This window comes from Dendrobates tinctorius, unplaced genomic scaffold, assembly GCF_039654945.1.
Source record: "Dendrobates tinctorius isolate UK_male_01 unplaced genomic scaffold, ASM3965494v1 ptg000039l, whole genome shotgun sequence".
Taxonomy (NCBI): domain Eukaryota; kingdom Metazoa; phylum Chordata; class Amphibia; order Anura; family Dendrobatidae; genus Dendrobates; species Dendrobates tinctorius.
Genome location: NW_027361707.1, coordinates 37,845,013 through 37,868,370, shown reverse-complemented (window position 1 = coordinate 37,868,370; position 23,358 = coordinate 37,845,013). Strand labels below are relative to the sequence as shown.

The 23,358-nt window shown below is 43.4% G+C and overlaps 1 pseudogene; it reads right to left on the bottom strand.

Moving 5' to 3' along the window:
* The window catches only part of LOC141088516 (cytosol aminopeptidase-like), a 41,141-nt pseudogene that overhangs the window by 14,007 nt on the left and 3,776 nt on the right, over window positions 1-23,358 (bottom strand).

The window sequence follows — 23,358 nt, the reverse complement described above, 5'->3', positions numbered from 1 at the left end:
TTGGAAACTAGACCCCCAAGGAGCTTATCTAGATGTGTAGTGAGCACTTTGAACCCCCAAGTGCTTCACAGAAGTTTATAAACGCAGAGCCATGAAAATAAAAAATCATTTTTTTTTCCTCAAAATGATTTTTTTAGCCCGATATTTTTTTATTTTCACAAGGGTAACAGGATAAATTGGACCCCTAAAGTTGCTGTTCAGTTTGTCCTGAGTACGCTGGCACCCCATATGTGGGGGGGGGAACCACTGTTTGGGTGCACGGCAGGGCTCAGAAGGGAAGGAGCGCCATTTGACTTTTTGAATGGAAAATTAGCTCCAATCGTTAGCGGACACCATGTCGTGTTTGGAGAGGCCCTGTCTGCCTACACTTTGGAGCTTCCCCACAAATCACCCCATTTTGGAAACTAGACCCCCTAAGGAAGTTATCTAGATGCATAGTGAGCACTTTGAACCCCCCAGGTGCTTTACAGAAGTGTATAACGCAGAGCTGTGTAAATAAAAATATTTTTTTTTCCTCAAAAATTTTTTGATTTTTTGATTTGATTTTTTAGCCCGCTATTTTTTATTTTCACAATAGTAACAGGAGAAATTGGACACCAAAAGTTGTTGTCCGGTTTGTCCTGAGTACGCTGGTACCCAATATGTGGGGAGGGACCACTGTTTGGGCACATGTCGGGGCTTGGAAGGGAAGTAGTGACGTTTTGAAATACTGACTTGATGGAATAGTCTGCGGGCATCATGTTACGTTTGCAGAGCCTCTGATGTGCCTAAACAGTGGAAACCCCCCACAAGTGACCCCATTTTGGAAACTAGACCACCCAAGGAACTTATCTAGATGTGTGGTGAGCACTTTGAACCCCCAAATGCTTCACCGAAGTTTATAACTCAGAGCCGTGAAAATAAAAAATCATTTTTTTAGCCCCCAATTTCTTATTTTCCCAAGGGTAACAGGAGAAATTAGACCCCCAAAGTTGTTGTGCAATTTTTCCTGAGTACGCTGATACCCATATGTGGGGGGTAAACAACTGTTTGGGCACACGTCGGGGCTCGGAATGGAGAGAGCGCTGTTTGACATTTTGAACGCAAAATTGGCTGGAATAAATCGTGGCGCCATGTCGCGTTCGGAGACCCCGTGATGTGCCTAAACAGTGGAAACCCCTCAATTCTAACTCCAACTCTAACCCCAACACACCCCTAACCCTAATCCCAACCATAACCCTAACCACAACCCTAACGCCAACACACCCCTAACCCTAATCCCAACTCTAACCCTAACTACAAGCCTAATCCTAATCCCAGCCCTAACCCTAATTCCAACCCTAACCCTAATTTTAACCCTAATTCCAACCCTAACCCTAGTCCTAACCATAACCCTAATTCCAACCCTAACCCTAATTCTAGCCCTAACCCTAATTCTAGCCCTAACTATAACCCTAATTACAACCCTAACCCTAGTTCGAACCCTAAATGGAAAAAAAAAATATTTTTTTTATTTTATTATTTGCGCCTGGCTATGGGGGTGATAAAAGGGGGGTGTATTTACTTTTTTTTCATTTTGATCACTGTGAGAGTGTATCACAGTGATCAAAATGAAAAATGAATGGGCAGCCGGCAAATTCATGGGCGCCGCCATCTTGGACAATGGCAGGCGCACTGCGCATGCGCCCGCCATTTTCCAAGATGGCGGGCCGCTGGGAGCCACGGCGGGACACCGGGAGCACCATCGGAGGTCCCAGGGGGGATCGGAAGGTGGGAGGGAGTGATAGGAAGGGGAGGGGGAGCAGATGATGACGGCGGCGGCAACCGGTTGTTTCATCGGTATTCTTGCACCTGTGTTGCCATCTTAACCCCTTCACGACCCATGACGCCTACGTAGGCGTCATGAAAAGTCGTGCCCAAACGACCTATGATGCCTACGTAGGCGTCATGCTATAAATAGCCCCCCTGCGGGTCGGGTGACCGGGGTCAGTCGGTGTGGGGGGGGTCGGGTGTCGGTGTCTAGCCATGTCCGATGCTATTGCAGCATCGGCCATGGCTGGATTGTAATATTTCACCAAATTTCATTGGTGAAATATTACAAATCGCTGATTGGCTGTTTCACTTTTAACAGCCAATCAGAGCGATCGTAGGCACGTGGGGGTTAAGCCACGCCCCCTGGGATTAACCGTAGAGTGTCCTCTGTGTGCGGGTCGGGTGACCTTTCAGTGACCCCGGTCACCCGACCCGTAGGGGGGCTACTTATAGCATGACGCATACGTAGGCGTCATAGGTCGTTTGGGCACGACTTTTCATGACGCCTACGTAGGCGTCATGGGTCGTGAACGGGTTAAGATGGCAACACAGGTGCAAGAATACCGATGAAACAACCGCTCGCAGCCTACCAATACATGGAGGGGGCGGTTGCCTGGTATGTTAATGCACAACAAAACACTTGTATGCGGCGCTGTTCACACTATGGCCATGCACAGCATCCAGGCCAGCCTAGTAGAGACACCCTTCTATGAGCTCAGGCGGGCTGGCCCAGCGCTATCAAAATGCATGCCATGTGAACAGACACCGCAGTTTACAAGACCAAATGGGCCCAAGTGCACCCTGAATAAAAAGTGCAAAAAACACATTAAAAAATGTGGAGCATTGGCTGACATTTTGGCCAAAATACGCGAGCCCGTAACCTGCGTCAAAAATCTCCACGTTTACGGGTACCCAACACTAAATCCTAAGCTGATATTTTGGCCATCTTAATTATATGGGTCCACTGCATCCTGACTGCATTTGTCTGGATGCCTGGACGGGTAAACCTTTTTGCTCTTTTGCTGTTTTCTATTATTGGTGGATTTTCAAGTCTGTGCCGTATCACATTTATAGATGCACACAGCTCGCTACATTTGCACATTTATAGTTGCACACAGCTCTGCTACATTTCCACATTTATAGTTGCACACAGCTCTGCTACATTTGCTCATTTATTGATGCACACAGCTCACTACATTTGCACATTTATAGTTGCACACAGTTCTGCTACATTTCCACATTTATAGTTGCACACAGCTCTGCTACATTTGCACATTTATAGTTGCACACAGCTCTGCTACATTTGCACATTTATAGTTGCACACAGCTCTGCTACATTTGCACATTTATAGATGCACACAGCTCACTACATTTGCACATTTATAGTTGCACACAGCTCTGCTACATTTCCACATTTATAGTTGCACACAGCTCTGCTACATGGGCACATTTATAGATGCACACAGCTCTGCTACATTTGCACATTTATAGATGCACACAGCTCTGCTACATTTCCACATTTATAGATGCACACAGCTCTGCTACATTTCCACATTTATAGATGCACACAGCTCTGCTACATTTGCACATTTATAGATGCACACAGCTCTGCTACATTTCCACATTTATAGATGCACACAGCTCTGCTACATTTCCACATTTATAGATGCACACAGCTCTGCTACATTTGCACATTTATAGATGCACACTGCTCGCTACATTTGCACATTTATAGATGCACACAGCTCTGCTACATTTCCACATTTATAGATGCACACAGCTCTGCTACATTTGCACATTTATAGATGCACACTGCTCGCTACATTTGCACATTTATAGATGCACACAGCTCTGCTACATTTGCACATTTATAGATGCACACTGCTCGCTACATTTGCACATTTATAGACACACAGTGATTGGAAAGGATGCGGTGTCTAGTAATGGGCAGTCTGACTATTTCGGGTGACCTGGATAATTTGGCTTCGCTCAAAGAGAGCAGGGCTCCTTTGGATCCCAATTAAATGTGAGATCACCCTAGAGGACACATACACACATTTAAAATGGACTTTATACTGCCGAAACCCCGCAAACGTGTAGCCAACCAATACAACTGCTGGCAGGGTTTCAGCCACCAAACACTGTAATTTTACCCCCAGTGAGAGCCATTCAGAGACTTCAGGTGGCCCTCACTGGGATGCTGGCTCTCTTCGTTCACAGAGCCAGTTCTTTGTACGGGGTCGCTCGTGAACCACTAGAGTTTGCGTTCTCCTCCATCACAGGAAGCTTCCTCCGGAATTTAAGACACACACTTTTTAGTAGTAAGTTTTTCTTACTAAAAAGTGCATCTGATAATTTTTGGGGATAACCACACTTACTTACCAATGAGGTTAATGGGTAATTTGAGAGTCTCAGCAGTCAAGATGGCAGAACAGACCGTCGCTGCACCACCCATATCCGCTCTCATTGCATCCATTCCAGATGATGGCTTCAAGGAAATCCCACCACTTAGAAAAAGAGACATTTTGGGGTCAGTGGTACTTTCAACAAGGCACAAAATGCTCTGTAGTTTTAGTCTGCACATATTCATCAGGAGGATGTGCGCCCAGCTGATAGTTGCTGCCCGAGGCAGGGACTGTGCTAGTAGTAATACATTGCTTCCATCATCTAGGTACACACAAGTAAAAAAACCTCCATACTGTCCAATAGTAGTCAGCAAGTGTTTTCAAAGGTTGTGCAACCCAATGTCATACCGTACGTGATGTGTCTCTGACCTGTCAAAAGTAACTCCTTTCCCCACAAACACAAGAGGAGGCTCGTTAGGATCACGGCTGCCAGTATAATGGATTTCCAGGAACACCGGCGGCTCATCAGATCCTTTGGCCACACTTAAAAACGCTCCCATTTGTTGCTCTTCTATCCAGGACTTTGATCTAGGAAACCAAAGTGGAAGCATATCACTGCATGGCATACAGTCGCTGTAACTATAGTCTACTGGTTAAAAAAAATGCAACATTGTATGTATTCAAATAACCAAAATTCAGTCCTAGTTACAAGAGTTCTAAATTGCACAAAAAAAGCCCAAAAAAGAAAAAACTCAAAACATGAAATACATACAAGAAAGGTATACTGCAGAGAATGATGGGGTGGTTGTATTAATACATTTAGAATATCCCCTGGAAGAAGCATTTCTTGCGAAACACTTCATCTCACATCTCATCCTTTCTGCAATATTTACAGCAGATATGTCCGCAGTCTTACCTAGTGAGCACCTTAACCCCGTCCCCCAATGCTCCAGTCTTTTGTTGAATTATCTCAGCAAACTTTGACGGAGTCACATAATTCGCTGGAGATTCCATCAAGTAACGAGCCAAGTTCTGCCCCTTCGCGTAGGAAACTCCTTTTTGCCAGGCATCTAGTTCTTCACTAAATAGAACAAATCATTCTGGGTAAACACACTGCAGGCTAGATACAAAGATGATTTTTTTTCCAACTTTATGGAAGCCGTCCACAGATTTTCTAATATGCAGCAAATACGCAAAAAAAGGGAAGAAAAAAAAAAAAGATACAATAACAAAAGATGTACCTGTGTAAGAGTAAGATTGCAACCGCATTCTCCACATCACCACTAATACTATACAACTGAAGTACTAATCTGCCACCAATATTTCCTTATTTTTACATTAGGACGATTTCCAATGTATACTTATTATATTGTTATCCCAATATTTGTGCCATATGTACAATAATGTGACAATTTTGCTGAATGTTATCACATTTGCGCACACACAAAAAACAAAAAACAAAAATACAGGAAAATAACCAAGGAGTATATACTTTTAGGCTATGTGCCCACGCTAGCGTTTTTAAACGCTCAGGAAAAGGATCCCCTTTCCCAGAAAACGCGCGTCTTTTTCCGCGATTTGACGCGTTTTTGACGTGTTTTTTTGACACGCGATTTCTGGGATCATTGGGGATGGCTAAAAACGCTGAGCAATGCGGGAATTAATGAGCATGCTGCGTTTTTAGCTGCTAAGCGATTCCTGAGCGGTTAAAAACGCATGCATTGGCACAAAAAGCCAAAAATGCATGCAAATGAATTAGAAGCATCTTGTAAGCATTTCTGCAGCGTCTGAGCCGGCACAAACGCTGCGGAAACGCATACAAAAATGCAACGTGGGCACCCAGCCTTAAAATGTTTATTATTTATTATTATTATTATTATTATTATTATTATACATGTTAAAATTGACACAACAAAAGAAGAACAAAGGAACTACTGGACAGTCAATAGTGGGGACGCTATAAAGTACCGGTGACATGAGGTAGTACGCTTATCATACAGTTAGGTCCATATATATTTGGACAGAGACAACATTTTTCTAGTTTTGGTTCTAGACATTACCACAATGAATTTTAAACAAAACAATTCAGATGCAGTTGAAGTTCAGACTTTCAGCTTTCATTTGAGTGTATCCACATTAAAATTGGATGAAGGGTTTAGGAGTTTCAGCTCCTTAACATGTGCCACCCTGTTTTCAAAGGGACCAAAAGAAATTGGACAATTGACTCCAAGGCTATTTCTTGGACAGGTGTGGGTAATCCCTTCATTATGTCATTCTCAATTAAGCAGATAAAAGGCCTGGAGTTGATTTGAGGTGTGGTGCTTGCATTTGGAAGGTTTTGCTGTGAAGGAAACAGCGGTCAAAGGAGCTCTCCATGCAGGTGAAACAAGCCATCCTTAAGCTGCAAAAACAGAAAAAACCCATCCGAGAAATTGCTACAACATTAAGAGTGGCAAAATCTACAGTTTGGTACATCCTGAGAAAGAAAGAAAGCACTGGTGAACTCATCAATGCAAAAAGACCTGGGCGCCATGGAAGACAACAGTGGTGGATGATCGCAGAATAATCTCCATGGTGAAGAGAAACCCCTTCACAACAGCCAACCAAGTGACCAACACTCTCCAGGAGGTAGGCGTATCAATATCCAAATCTACCATAAAGAGAAGACTGCATGAAAGTAAATACAGAGGGTTCACTGCACGGTGCAAGCCACTCATAAGCATCAAGAATAAAAAGGCTAGACTGGACTTTGCTAAAAAAACATCTAAAAAAGCCAGCACAGTTCTGGAAGAACATTCTTTGGACAGATGAAAACAAGATCAACCTCTACCAGAATGATGGAAAGAGAAAAGTATGGCGAAGGCGTGGTACAGCTCATGATCCAAAGCATGCCACATCATCTGTAAAACACGGCGGAGGCAGTGTGATGGCTTGGGCATGCATGGCTGCCAGTGGCACTGGGTCACTAGTGTTTATTGATGATGTGACACAGGACAGAAGCAGCCGAATGAATTCTGAGGTATTCAGAGCCATACTGTGTGCTCAGATCCAGCCAAATGCAGCCAAACTGATTGGTCGTCGTTTCATACTACAGATGGACAATGACCCAAAACATAAAGCCAAAGCAACCCAGGAGTTTATTAAAGCAAAGAAGTGAAATATTCTTGAATGGCCAAGTCAGTCACCTGATCTCAACCCAATTTCGCATGCATTTCACTTGTTAAAGACTAAACTTCAGACAGAAAGGCCCACAAACAAACAGCAACTGAAAACCACCGCAGTGAAGGCCTGGCAGAGCATCAAAGAGGAGGAAACACAGCGTCTGGTGATGTCCATGAGTTCAAGACTTCAGGCAGTCATTGCCATCAAAGGGTTTTCAACCAAGTACTAGAAATGAACATTTTATTTACAATTATTTATTCTGTCCAATTACTTTTGGTCCCTTTAAAAACAGGGTGGCACATGTTAAGGAGCTGAAACTCCTAAACCCTTCATCCAATTTTAATGTGGATACCCTCAAATGAAAGCTGAAAGTCTGAACTTCAACTGCATCTGAATTGTTTTGTTTGAAATTCATTGTGGTAATGTCTAGAACCAAAATTAGAAAAATATTGTCTCTGTCCAAATATATATGGACCTAACTGTATCTTATAAAGCAGCATAGACAACGGTACAAGGGGCAAAACATCCAACAGTTCAAGCCAAATAGCTTACAGCATGGAAGCATTACTTACATAAAAGGTCCTACTTGTTAAAGCGTTCCCACCGCCCCAACGTACGTTTCATCCAGTACTTCCTCAGGAGGCGTGTGAAGTACTAGATATCTTATTTATAAGATATGATAAGCATACTACCTCATAAAATCCCTGGTCTCTGCTGCAGATGTAATAGCGCTGTGAACCCTGAGCTGTGTATAATCCCACCCACATCCCTGACTGGCAACTTACTGTGTATAGGCAAAAAGCTGCCAATCAGTGGTGGAGGTTACATAGATTAGCTGGACTGCCTGGCACGCTACATCCAGTCCTCCAATGATCATCTCTTTGCTGATAAAACAATGATTGTATTGAAACTACAGCAAGCAGCTGATCAAGTGACACATCGCCGGAATCAGTCCCTATAGTATGCTGCTCTCAGATTACATACCAAAACCTGCTGATGGATTCCCTTTTAATACTGTGATAAATATATATAGATTTTCGACAATGCAGCTAATTCTGGAACACGTTTACTGCAAACGTCTTGGGAAACATTATGCAAAATGCTATAAAAGTGTCATTCCATGTGGGGTACAGTTAATCCGGTGCTTTTCCTATAGCGGCACAGACGTTGCAGCACAATTATGATGTTCCTGCACTTGACTCGCAGTGTTGAGCGCCCAGAGAACATACAGTGCCTTGCGAAAGTATTCGGCCCCCTGGAACTTTTCAGCCTTTTCCCACATATCATACTTCAAACATAAAGATACCAAATGTAAATTTTTGGTGAAGAAACAACAACAAGTGGGACACAATTGTGAAGTTGAATGAAATGTATTGGTTATTTTAAATTTTTGTGGAAATTCAAAAACTGAAAAGTGGGGCGTGCAATATTATTCGGCCCCTTTAATGTAACACTTTGTTGCGCCACCTTTTGCTGCGATTACAGCTGCAACTCGCTTGGGGTATGTCTCTATCAGTTTTGTACATCGAAAGACTGAAATTCTTGCCCATTCTTCCTTGGCAAACAGCTCGAGCTCAGTGAGGTTTGATGGAGATCGTTTGTGAACAGCAGTTTTCAGCTCTTTCCACAGATTCTCGATTGGATTCAGGTCTGGACTGTGACTTGGCCATTCTAACACCTGGATACGATTATTTGTGAACCATTCCATTGTAGATTTTGCTTTATGTTTGGGATCATTGTCTTGTTGGAAGACAAATCTCCCATCCCAGTCTAAGGTCTTTTGCAGACTCAAACAGGTTTTCTTCAAGAATGGTCCTATGTTTGGCTCCATCCATCTTCCCATCAATTTTAACCTTCCTCCCTGTCCCTGCTGAAGAAAAGCAGGCCCAAACCATGATGCTGCCACCACTATGTTTGGCAGTGGGGATGGTGTGTTCAGGGTGATGAGCTGTGTTGCCTTTACGCCAAACATATCGTTTGCCATTGTTGCAAAAAAGTTCGATTTTGGTTTCATCTGACCAGAGCACCTTCTTCCACATGTTTGGTGTGTCTCCCAGGTGGCTTGTTGCAAACTTTAAATGACACTTTATGGATATCTTTGATAAATGGCTTTCTTGCTACTCTTCCATAAAGGCCAGATTTATGCAGTGTACGACTGTTGTCCTATGGACAGACTGTCCTACCTCAGCTGTAGATCTCTGCAGTTCATCCAGAGTGATCATGGGCCTCTTGGCTGCATCTCTGATCCGTCTTCTCCTTGTATGAGATGAAAGTCTAGAGAGACAGTCGGGTCTTGGTAGATTTGCAGTGGTATGATACTCCTTCCATTTCAATATGATCGCTTGCACAGGGCTCCTTGGGATGTTTAAAGTTTTTAAAATCATTTTGTATCCAAATCCGGCTTTAAACTTCTCCACAACAGTATCACGGACCTGCCTGTTGTGTTCCTTGGTCTTCATGATGCTCTCTGTGCTTCAAACAGAACCCTGAGACTATCACAGAGCAGGTGCATTTATACGGAGACTTGATTACACACAGGTGGATTATATTTATCATCATTAGTCATTTAGGACAACATTGGATCACTCAGAGATCCACAATGAACTTCTGGAGTTAGTTTGCTGCACTGAAAGTAAAGGGGCTGAATAATATTGCACGCCCCACTTTTCAGTTTTTGAATTTCCACAAATTCAAAATAACCAATAAATTTCATTCAACTTCACAATTGTGTTCCACTTGTTGTTGATTCTTCATCAAAAATTTACATTTGATATCTTTATGTTTGAAGCATGATATGTGGGAAAAGGTTGAAAAGTTCCAGGGGGCCGAATACTTTTGCAAGGCACTGTAGATGTGAAGAGCTTACTGAGCCTTTGCAGGAAAGGTTTCTGTGGCTCAGTGTGTAACACTTGCTTTGCAGCACTGGGGTCCTGGGTTGAATCCCGCCAATAACATCTGTAAGGAGCTTGCATGTTCTCCCAGTGTTTTTGTGGGTTTCCTCCCACACTCCAAAGACAGACTGATATGGAATCTAGATTGTGATCCCCATTGGGGACATGGATGATGTCTGTAAAGTGCTGCGGAATTAATGGCGCTATATAGTGGAATAAAATAAACTCTACCTTCCATACGGCATTGTTGAGACTTTTTTCTTCTTTTTGGCCTTAAGCTCATCATATTCATATAACCCCAGAACGGCCCCTTCTGCCGCGGCCTGAGCGTCTCTGCAGGGGTCAACGTCAACATGTGCAATCTCCAAATCCTGCATGTGCCTACAGCCCGCTGGGTGGGAAAGCAACAAACAGTCAGAAGTCAGGGCAGGTAAAGCCCCCACACGCAATAGATGTCCGGCTGACTGCTAAGGCACCAGACCCCTCACTACATGGCCGAGTGTTCCTGTGTTCTCTATGGGGGGGCCGCTGTCGGACTCCTCCAGCGTCAGCTCATCTCCATGGAGAACAAAAGGGTTGATGCTTTTAAACAGGTGTCTGACCTGTCATAGACCCCCGTACACGGACTCACTGCTGACCTCTCACACATTGGCAGGGTCAGTCCACTTTAGGCTGGTTTTACATTAGCATTTTTTGCGCAGCACAACGTGCGTGTCCATGGGCATGCCTACCTATGTTTAACATGGCGCGCGCATGGTCTTGCGTTTGCACGCGTTCATACGCATTTTCGTGCACACGTGTTTTTTCGCCGTGTGCGCCTAGGCGCGCCCGACGCAACCTGTTGCATTTTTTGGTCTGCTGAAAGGCGTAAAAACACGCATGCGCACAGAATGTGACAAAATAACGCATTACAGTCTATGGGAATGCAGGTGTGTGCATGGACATGCGTTCGTCTGTGTTTTCGTGCGCATGCGTTTTTGGGGTAAATATGTGTAGAAACTGGTTTTAACCCCTAGAGAACGAATGCGCAAAAAAAACGCAAACGCATGCAAAAACACATCATGCGTTTTTTGTATGCGTTTGTATTGGGCACGATGCGCTGCACAAAAAAACACTAAGGCCTCTTTCACACATCAGGTTTTCGCTGTCAGGCGCGATCCGGCGCTTTTGACAAAAACCGGATTCGGCGAAATGCAATGCCGGATCCGGTTTCCCCCCATTGACTTGCATTTGCGCCGGATCGCGCCGGATGGCCATGCGTTTCATCCGGTTTTCGCCGGATTTGGCAATGTGTCTCAATCCGGCGTCTGGAAAAACGGCTACTGTAACGTTTTTTGTCTCCGGCGAAAAAGCCGGACACGCCGGATCCGGCGCGTCCGGCTTTTTCACACAATGAAAGCCTATGAGCGCCGCAATGCGCCGGATTCGGCGACAGCCGGATCCGTTTTTTTTGGTCTGAGCATGCTCAGTAGCTCTGCCCACAAGACACATGTATAAAAGCAAGACAGTGGGACCCTCAGCCACACCCAACATGCCACCCAAGACAGCAACCAGGCGCAGGAGAAGGCAGGAGACCACTGCAGCAGCACCATCAGCACCACCACCACGCCAAATGGAGCAGCAAATGGAACATGCTGAGGAGGGGAGTCCAGCAGCAGATGAGAGACGGTAATTATCAAATCCCCCATTCCTCCAAACTAGGGCCATGGAATATCAAGATATTCATTGGCCCTTTGTTTCTCTTTATTCAACAGCCGCCCAAGAGTTGCAGCAGCAGCACTGGCAGCAGCAACACCACCCACAGCCATGGAGTCTGGCCAGCAGGAAGACAGCACATCTTCTTCTGGGAGCCCTCCCTCTCATCGTCAGCGTTTGACGGTAAGTTTTTATTTCCAAAATCCATCATCTCTGGAATATATGTGTATTCATTGCTTTTTATTTCAAAACAGGAATCACAAGCTGAAGAGGAGCTCCCAGAAAAAGAAGGAAGGGGTGGACAGACACCTGGAGTGGGCTCACAATTGGTAAGTTTTTGGCATCAAACGCAGAAACACAACATCACACTACACACAACACATAGAAAACAATGTTCTGCAGACCACACACAGCAAACAAATGCCTACATCCTAAGAAATAACATTTTTTGTTTTCTTCTCTAGTCTTCCCAATCTGGTGCTCGGTCAAGAGGTCCTCGCAGTGCCTCCCAGGGTCGTCGGCGACAGCAACGCGGCGGTCACCAGCGTGTAAGTATAAATATTTTTGCTTTTTTTTTTTTGCACTTTTTATTTCATTTCTTTTGTGGAGGCCAATTATGTTATTTTTGTCTTTTTCTTTAACAGCCTTCACAGAGTGGTCCCGACTCTGACGGTGAGGATGGAGGACTCGATGTGGACCACCTCATCGATCTCGTCAGAGAAAGGGAGCCGCTCTGGAATATGGCTGACCGACGCCACGCTGACCTGATCGTTACCCGACGACTCTGGGAGGAAATCTGTTCGCTCCTTGTGGACCGCTGGGAGGACCTCGATGCTCGGGCCCAGATTAAAGAGCGTAAGTATATACAGTACCGGTTGCTTGATGTAAACCAGTGTTTCCCGAACAACAGTCCTCGTGGTCCCCACGGATCATGTGTTCAGGATTTCTATTTACTATGGAAATCCTGAAAACATGACCCCTGGGGACCATGAGGACTGGAGTTTGGGAAACACTGATGTTGTATACTAACCACTTTGTCCTTTCTCGTTTCAGGGGACAGAATTGTGAAGCGGTGGCGGTCTGTGAGGGATCGTTTCAAGAAGGAGTTCAATAAAGAGATGCGGGCCCCGAGTGGATCTGGAGGACGCAGGAGCAAGTACAAGTACGCACAAGCCCTGTCGTTCCTCCAGGATACAATGGTCACCAGAAGGTAAATATTACACACCACATGTGAAAAAAAAATGTTTAGATGTAACAATTTTTTTTCAGCCAGGGCCATACCATGTCACTATTTTAATTGTTTTTTTTTCTCTTTATTCCACAGCACGGTGAGCAGCACTCGGGAGCCTGCACGGTTGGACCCTACTGAGGAGATCCCTGAGGAGACTGGCACCGAGGGACACTTCGACCGCCCCGGTACATCTGCACCTTCACAGCCTTCCAACACATTCGACCCCTCTGTCCCATCCACCAGCACAGGAGCATCGTGGCCGCCTACATTACATGAAGCTGCTGGTGAGGAGATCGCTTTCCCTTTACCCCACCCTTCTGCCCCTGCCACCTCTAGTACACCTGCGGGTACTGGGCGGCAGCGGCAGAGGGGTCAGGAAAAGACTTATGCGCCAGAGTTCTTGCATCTGAATGAATCTTTCCAGAACTGTCTAAAAGTCTTGTCAGAGCAAATCTCCTCAGGCTTTCAGCAGATCAACTCCAGCATTCTGGAGGTGAAGACACTTCTGCAAACCATGCATTCAGAAGCAAGATCTTCGCCAAACCACACCTTTTTCAGGTCTGTTGTGGAGCGCATGGAAACGCTATCTCCTACCCAGCAGATGCATGTAATGCATTCATGCCACGGTGCTCTCCAGCACGTTACCTCCCAACCTCCTCCTCCCACCCCAGTAGTTCCTCCACCTGCACCCCCTCCAGCCACTTTCCATCCTCCCCCTCCTATTACATACCATCCAGCTCCCCAGTACCAGCAACCTCCCCAGTACCAGCAACCTCCCCACTTCCAGCAACCTGCCCCATACCAAACTCCTTCCCCATACAACTTGCCATCAACATCATCTGCTCCTACAGTCCCTGCCCAATCCTCCACTCCACCGCCCACCACCTCTTCTGCCTCCCACATGTCCACCCATTCTGTAGCTTTTTCCACACCTTCACCTCTAACTGTTCCTTCCCCACCACGATCCCAGTCCTCTCTCCACACTCCCAGTGTCGAAGTGTCCCGCAGCCCCTCCAGCAGTATTTCCACCCCACACTACACAGATTTATAATATGTGTATTTTAATAAAAATGACCAGTTTTATGGTTTCAAAGCTTTATTAAAAAAGTTTATTAAAATTTAAAAACAGTTTACTAAAAAAAACATTTTTCAATAAAAGTTAAATTATTTTACACTGGTTGTCTGTCATTTCTTTCTGCGGCCAAAAAGGTTAAATACAGGGTATTTAAAAGGTAAAAAGGTATTCAAAACTAGGTATATAACTGTGGGTAAATTTTAGCTTTTTGCCACAATTGTGTTCCTGGTTGTGTTTGAAGCAAAGTATTTCACCTAAAAATCTTTAAAAAAATTAAAGATGTGTCTGACAGGATATCAGGAATCTTCAGACCTACAGATGACTTCCCATTCCTGCTACTACATGTGGGGACAAATGACACCGCAAGAAACGACCTGGAAACCATCTGCAGAGACTTTGAAGACTTAGGCAAGAAAGTGAAAGAACTGGGAGCGCAGGTGGTCTTCTCTTCCATCCTCCCAGTGGATGGCCATGGAACAAGGAGGTGGAATAAGATTCTGCAGGTGAACAACTGGCTACGTCGATGGTGCCGTCAGCAACGATTTGGATTTCTGGATCACGGAGTGAACTACTTATACGATGGACTACTTGCTAGAGATGGGGTGCACCTTACGAAGACTGGAAAGCATGTATTTGGAAGTCGCCTTGCTACACTTGTAAGGAGAGCTTTAAACTAGAACAACATGGGAAGGGAAGCAAAAGACCAGAAAAAGCCATACACCTGACAAATGCTATTGAGAACTCTGCTATTAGAAGTGGAAAGGAAGAACAAAGACGAAAGAATATAATTAATAAAAATATTGGAGAAAGAGAAACCAATCACAAACTAAAATGTTTCTATACTAATGCACAAAGCATGGGCAACAAACAAGGAGAATTGGAACTACTAACACAGGAAAAGAAATATGATGTCATTGGAATCACTGAAACTTGGTGGGACAATACACATGATTGGAATACAAGACTAGAAGGATACAACTTATTTGCAAGAAACAGACTTGATAAACGAGGAGGGGGTGTTGCATTGTATGTTAGAAACGCGTATATCTGCACAGAGATTGAAGCTTCAGAGACTGGGAGTTCTGTGGAAACTGTTTGGGTAAGAATACAAGGACAGAACAATGGAAAGGACACCATTGTAGGCATTTACTACAGGCCGCCTGTGCAAGCTGAAGATATGGATGAACTCTTTATGCATCAAATGGCCAAGTTCTCCAAAAAATATGACATAGTTGTCATGGGAGATTTCAACTATCCAGACATTTGTTGGGAATCTCTCTCAGGCAAAACTAACAGGTCAAGGAAATTCTTATCCTCTCTTGCTGACAACTTTATCTTCCAAAAGGTAGGGGAGAAAACAAGGGGAACTGCTACCTTGGATCTAATCCTTATAAACAGGGAGGAAATGGTTGAGGAGGTAAAAGTGGCTGGAACCCTAGGAGGTAGCGACCATGCTATTTTAGAATTTTGGATAACTAGAGGAGGAAGACCTGTGAAGACTCAGACGTCAAGGTTAGATTTCAGAAAGGCAGATTTTAAGGGATTCAGAAAGATAATTGGAGGGATCCAATGGCTGGATATCCTTAAAGACAAAAATGTCCAGGAAGGATGGGAAATCTTGAAAAATGAAATTCTCAAAGCACAGTTGTTAACAATTCCGAAAAGAGGGAAAAATAGGAAGCATTTAAGGAAACCAGGATGGATGAACACAGAACTTGAGCACATGCTAAAAAGGAAGAAAAAAATGTTTATAAAATGGAAAGAGGGAGGCATATCTAAAGAAGAATATAATGCTGTCTGCAGAACCTGCAGGGCACAAATCAGATTATTTAAAGCTGACAATGAATTGAGGCTTGCAAGAGATGTCAAAAGCAATAATAAAGGATTTTGGGGATATGTCAAAAGTAAAAGAAAAGTCAAAGATGCTATAGGATTTTTACAGGATGAAAATGATGAAATGGTAAGACAGGATGTTGAGAAGGCTGAACTTTTAAATTCCTATTTTGCATCTGTTTTCTCTCAGAAAGGAAATGTAACACCAACTGTTATTCACTGTCCTATTAAGGGAATAGAAGAATCCAGGATATCTATAAACAGAATGATAGTGAGGAAACACTTAGCTAACCTAAATGAATTCAAGTCTCCAGGTCCAGATGAATTACACCCCAGAGTACTGAAGGAGATAGCAGAAGAAATTTTTGAACTCCTCTCCATAATCTTTGAAAATTCTTGGAGAACAGGAGAAGTGCCAGAAGACTGGAGAAGAGCAAATGTTGTTCCTATCTTCAAAAAGGGGAAGAAGGTGAACCCAGGCAACTATAGCCCGGTGAGTCTGACTTCTATACCAGGAAAGATCTTTGAACAAATTATTAAACAACATGTATGTCAATACCTGGATAAGAATGAAGTGATTAAACAGAGTCAGCATGGGTTTGTAACTAATAAGTCATGTCAGACTAACTTAATTTCCTTCTATGATGGTATCACTGATTGGGTGGATCAAGGAAATGCTGTAGATATAGTATATCTTGACTTCAGCAAAGCATTTGACAAAGTCTCTCATACAATCCTTATTGAAAAAATGACTAAGTATGGAATGGACAAGGCAACTGTTAGGTGGATTCATAACTGGCTTAGTGATCGGACCCAAAGAGTGGTCGTAAATGGCTGCACATCCAGTTGGAAGAATGTCTCAAGTGGGGTACCACAGGGCTCTGTCCTGGGTCCTGTATTGTTCAACATCTTTATCAACGATTTAGATGAAGGAATTGAGGGTAAACTGATTAAATTTGCTGATGACACAAAGCTAGGAGGGATAGCTAATACTAGAGAAGAGAGAGAGAGGATTCAAAAAGATTTAAATAAACTGGAGAAGTGGGCAGCAACTAACAGAATGGTTTTTAACAGGGAGAAATGCAAAGTACTACATCTGGGCAATAAAAATGAAAAAAGCATATATAGAATGGGAGGAATAGGGCTAAGTGACAGCACATGTGAAAAAGACTTGGGTATACTAATAGATCACAGACTGAATATGAGTCAACAGTGTGATGCAGCAGCAAAAAAGGCAAATGCAATTCTAGGATGTATTAACAGAAGCATACAGTCTAGATCACGTGAAGTCATTATTTCCCTCTACTCCTCTTTGGTCAGACCTCATCTGGAATATTGTGTCCAGTTTTGGGCACCACATTTTAAAAAAGACATCAACAAACTGGAGCAAGTTCAGAAAAGAGCGACCAGAATGGTGACCGGTCTGCAAACCCTGTGTTATGAGGAAAGGTTGCAGGATTTGGGAATGTTTAGTTTGCAAAAGAGAAGCCTGAGAGGAGACTTAATAGCTGTCTACAAATATCTAAAGGGCTGTCACATTGTAGAAGGATCAACTTTATTCTCATTTGCACAAGGAAAGACTAGAAGCAATGGGATGAAACTGAATGGGAGGAGACACAGATTAGATATTAGAAAAAACTTTTTGACAGTTAGAGTGATCAATGAGTGGAACAGGCTGCCACGAGAAGTTGTGAGTTCTCCTTCAATGGAAGTCTTCAAACAGAGGCTGGACAGACATCTGACTGGGATGATTTAGCGAATCCTGCTTTGAGCAGGGGGTTGGACCAGATGGCCCAGGAGGTCCCTTCCAACTCTACGATTCTATGATTCTATGATTCTATGAAAAGTTGTGTTTATTGTTGGTGATTTCCTAACAATGTACACAACTTTTGTTAAAAGGTGAAATACTTTGCATAAAACACAACCAGGTACACACCTGTGGCCTAAAGCTAAAAATAGTAAGACCATGACAAGATAGCCAACTTTGGTTGGCAAAGGTATATACTGTTGGTACAGAAGGTACACAATTTTGGTTAAGGGCACAAATCTTTCACACTCTGTCATCCTGCCAGTGTACTCTGCCTTGAGGGGACATAAAGTATAGTGCAAAATTGTCCCTCATTACTGAAACCGTCACAGAACTTCTAGTGGTAATGTCATGGTAATCTTGCAAGGTGGTTTCTTCAGAGGTGTCCTCAATGGAAATGGGTTCCTTGCAGATAACAAAATTGTGGAGTACCACGCACGCTTTGATCACCTCGTCCACAGTTTCTGTCTTGAGGTTGATCGCAGTCAATAGGACCCGCCATTTGGCTGTCAGAATACCAAAGGTACATTCAACCATTCTTCTTGCTCTTGTGAGGCGGTAATTAAAAATGCGTTTTGTTCTTGACAATCCTCTGCTACCGTACGGTTTCAAAAGGTGTTCTTACAGCTGGAAGGCTTCATCCCTTACACAGACAAATGGCATAGGTGGACCAGATGTTTGCGGCAGCGGTCTAGGGGGTGGGAACTGGAAGGTGTTTCCATACAGTTTACGCCCCATGGCAGACAGTTTGAAAACTTGAGAGTCATTGGAGCGGCCATAGGCCCCAATATCAACAGCAATAAATTTGTATTCCGCGTCAGCGATGGCCATGAGGACAATTGAAAAATATTTCTTGTAATTGAAATATTCCGATCCCGATCCGGCTGGCTTTACAATGCGGATATGTTTCCCGTCCACAGCGCCCAAGCAGTTGGGAAACTGACATATCTGTTGAAACTTTTCTGAAATTTCAATCCACCTCTCTGTTGTTGGCTCTGGTAAAAACTCTTCAGCTAAGGAGTCCCAGAGTGCACGGCATGTGTACTTCACTATTCCAGATATGGTGGAAATCCCGAGTCTGTACTGGAAATGCAGTGACGAAAGGGATTCTCCAGTTGCAAGAAATCTGTGGAGAATTAAAAAACAATCAATTCGTTTTAAATCACAGCATTACATACCAAAACTCAGCTATAACACTTGGAGATACAAACTACCACCAACAAGTTTGCAGTGAAAGTGTGCTCTGATGCGATCACATCCAATAAATGTGGCTTACCTTAAAGTCACCATCAGACGCTCTGCGGGTGAAACAGAGAAGCGGCAATAGGTGTCTGCTTTTCTTATGAGGTGTGCAATGCGCTCCACCAAGTAATCAAAATTCTCCATTTTCATCCGAACATATCCAAAAAATTTATCCGGGTTTCGTCGAAGGTCCATGCATAGTGTAGAATAGACCCCACGCGTCATTCTCTTGGCTGTGATGGGGTGGATCCACAAACGTCGTCTACGATGCCTGATGCGCTGCTGTCTCGCTCTCTCCTTCTCCAGAACAATCACCCTCAAACGATTCGCCTCCGCTATAAAATCCGCCAAATTCTTCAAAATATTTCCAATGACAACATCCATCTTCGCCAGTAACTTGCTTTTCTCTCCAACCTGCACTTTCTCCTCTACAACCTGTCAAAGAAGGGCTGTAGGAACACGCTATATATAGTTTTCCAGTAGCCAATCCCGTTCGGAAGGCCACAAGGGGTGTTTTTAAAAACCGGATCCGGCGTAATCCGTCGAAAAACGGATGAACCGGATGAGACGGATCCGGTTTTGTCTGTCAAGAACAAGACGGATCCGGCAGAAAAACGGATCCGTCACATCCGGTTTTATGAAATATTTGCCGGATCAGGCGCTCCGGCACAACGCCGGATCGCGCCTGACGCCGAAAACCTGATGTGTGAAAGTAGCCTAATGTGAAATTAGCCTTAGAGTAATGTGTAATGGGGTTTTATTCACATTTGTAGTTATTTGCCATAATTAATCACAATAACACAGAAAAATAAAGCAGCAGGATGAGAAATGGGTCCATTTACAGCATCAACAATAGTCAATTCTGGCTGCATACACCGGCAACAGATATAGGATTTTTTTTTTTTTGCTTAGAAACATGTATTTGGAGCAGAAAATATAATTTTTTACATTGCGTTTTTTTAATTAAACATTGTGCACAGTTTAGCTTTTCCAGGCTCTTAGGTTTTCTCACATTTCGATGTGGTCTGTGGTTATAGATCAGATGAGTGAAACTCAGAAAAGTTACGAATTCATAGAATCATAGATTCGTAGCGTTGGAAGGGACCTCCTGGGCCATCTGGTCCAACCCCCTGCTCAAAGCAGGATTCGCTAAATCATCCCAGTCAGATGTCTGTCCAGCCTCTGTTTGAAGACTTCCATTGTAGGAGAACTCAGCACTTCTCGTGGCAGCCTGTTCCACTCATTGATCACTCTGTCAAAAAGTTTTTTCTAATATCTAATCTGTGTCTCCTCCCATTCAGTTTCATCCCATTGCTTCTAGTCTTTCCTTGTGCAAATGAGGATAAAGTTGATCCTTCTACAATGTGACAGCCCTTGAGATATTTGTAGACAGCTATTAAGTCTCCTCTCCGTCTTCTCTTTTGCAAACTAAACATTCCCAAATCCTGCAACCTTTCCTCATAAGACAGGGTTTGCAGACCGGTCACCATTCTGGTTGCTCTTTTCTGAACTTGCTCCAGTTTGTTGATGTCTTTTTTAAAATGTGGTGCCCAAAACTGGACACAATATTCCAGATGAGGTCTGACCAAAGAGGAGTAGAGGGCAATAATGACTTCACGTGATCTAGACTGTATGCTTCTGTTAATACATCCTAGAATTGCATTTGCCTTTTTTGCTGCTGCATCACACTGTTGACTCATATTCAGTCTGTGATCATTAGTATACCCAAGTCTTTTTCACATGTGCTGTTGCTTAGCCCTATTCCTCCCATTCTGTATATGCTTTTTTCATTTTTATTGCCCAGATGTAGTACTTTGCATTTTTCCCTGTTAAAAACCATTCTGTTAGTTGCTGCCCACTGCTCCAGTTTATTTATATCTTTTTGAATCCTCTCTCTCTTCTCTAGTATTACCTATCCCTCCTAGCTTTGTGTCATCAGCAAATTTAATCAGTTTACCCTCAATTCCTTCATCTAAATCGTTGATAAAGATGTTGAACAATACAGGACCCAGGACAGAGCCCTGTGGTACCCCACTTGAGACATTCTTCCAACTGGATGTGCAGCCATTTACGACCACTCTTTGGGTCCGATCACTAAGCCAGTTATGAATCCACCTAACAGTTGCCTTGTCCATTCCATACTTAGTCATTTTTTCAATAAGGATTGTATGAGATACTTTGTCAAATGCTTTGCTGAAGTCAAGATATACTATATCTACAGCATTTCCTTGATCCACCCAATCAGTGATTCCATCATAGAAGGAAATTAAGTTAGTCTGACATGACTTATTAGTTACAAACCCATGCTGACTCTGTTTAATCACTTCATTCTTTTCCAGGTACTGACATACATGTTGTTTAATAATTTGTTCAAAGATCTTTCCTGGTATAGCAGTCAGACTCACCGGCCTATAGTTGCCTGGGTCCACCTTCTTCCCCTTTTTGAAGATAGGAACAACATTTGCTCTTCTCCAGTCTTCTGGGACTTCTCCTGTTCTCCAAGAATTTTCAAAGAATTCATTCAGACCAAGCTCACTGATAGATTCTCAGTTAACTCATCCGGCTGCAAGCAATAGGCCGTGCAACTCCGAGGCTTCAGAAGTCAAAGGGTGAAAAACTTTTAATGAAACCTATTTCAAAATGATTTTTTAGCCCCAGATATTTTCACGTGAGAGGGGAAAAAAAAGTTCCCAAAAGGTGAATAGCCCTTAATTAGAAAAGGAGGACCAAGCAGAATATTTGCTGGGTGTCAGATGTAACATAGTAATTAAGGTTGAAGGGAGACTTTAAGTCCATCTAGTTCAACCCATATCCTATCCTAACTTGCCCTAACATGTTGATCCAGAGGAAGGCAAAAAAACCCCATGTGGCAAACAGTGAGCTTCATATTGGGGAAAAAAATTCCTTCCCGACTCCACATACGGCAATCAGACTAGCTCCCTGGATCAACGCAACACTAAGGAAACTAGTGTATATACCCTGTAATATTATACTTTTCAAGAAAGGCATCCAGTCCCCTCTTAAATTTTAGTAGGGAATCACTCATTACAACATCATATGGCAGAGAGTTCCACAGTCTCACTGCTCGTACAGTAAAGAATCCGCGTCTGTGAGTATGCTTAAACCTTCTTTCCTCCAGACGTAGAGGATGCCCCCTTGTCCCCGTCACAGGTCTAAGAGTAAAAAGATCATTAGAAAGGTCTTAGTATTGTCCCCGCATATATTTATACATTGTAATAAGATCACCCCTAAGCCTTCGATTCTCCAAACTAAATAACCCCAAGTGTAATAACCTGTCTTGGTATTGCAGACCCCCCAGTTCCCTAATAACCTTGGTCGCTCTTCTCTGCACCCGCTCCAGTTCAGCTATGTCTTTCTTATACACCGGAGACCAGAATTGTACACAGTATTCTAAGTGTGGTCGCACTAGTGACTTATATAGAGGTACAATTATGTTCTCCTCATGAGCATCTATGCCTCTTTTAATGCATCCCATTATTTTATTTGCCTTTGCAGCAGCTGCCTGACACTGGCCACTAAATGTGAGTTTGTCGTCCACCCATACACCCAGGTCTTTTTCAGTGACTGTTTTACCCAGTGTTTTACAATTAAGCACATAATTATACATCTTGTTCGTTCTACCCAAGTGCATGACCTTACATTTATCCCCATTAAAGCTCATTTGCCATTTATCAGCCCAAGCTTCTAGTTTACATAAATCCTCCTGTAATATAAAATTGTCCTCCTCTGTATTGATTACCCTGCAGAGTTTAGTGTCATCTGCAAATATTGAAATTCTACTCTATATGCCCCTTACAAGGTCATTAATAAATATGTTAAAAAGAAGCGGGCCCAAAACTGACCCCTGTGGTACCCCACTGCTAACCGTGACCCAGTCCGAGTGTGCTCCATTAATAACCACCCTTTGTTTCCTATCCCTGAGCCAGCTCTTAACCCACCTACACATATTTTCCCCTATCCCCATTGTTCTCATTTTATGTATCAACCTTTTGTGTGGCACCGTATCAAAAGCTTTTGAAAAGTCCATGTACACCACGTCCACTGCATTCCCTTGGTCCAGTCCGGAACTTACCTCTTCATAACAGCTTATCAGATTAGTCTGACAGGAACGGTCCCTTGTAAACCCATGTTGATATTGGGTCATAAGTTTATTCTTCTCCAGATACTCCAGTATAGTATCTCTTAGAAAACCCTCCAGGATTTTACCCACAGTTGAGGTTAAACTTACTGGCCTATAATTTCCAAGTTCAGTTTTTGTCCCCTTT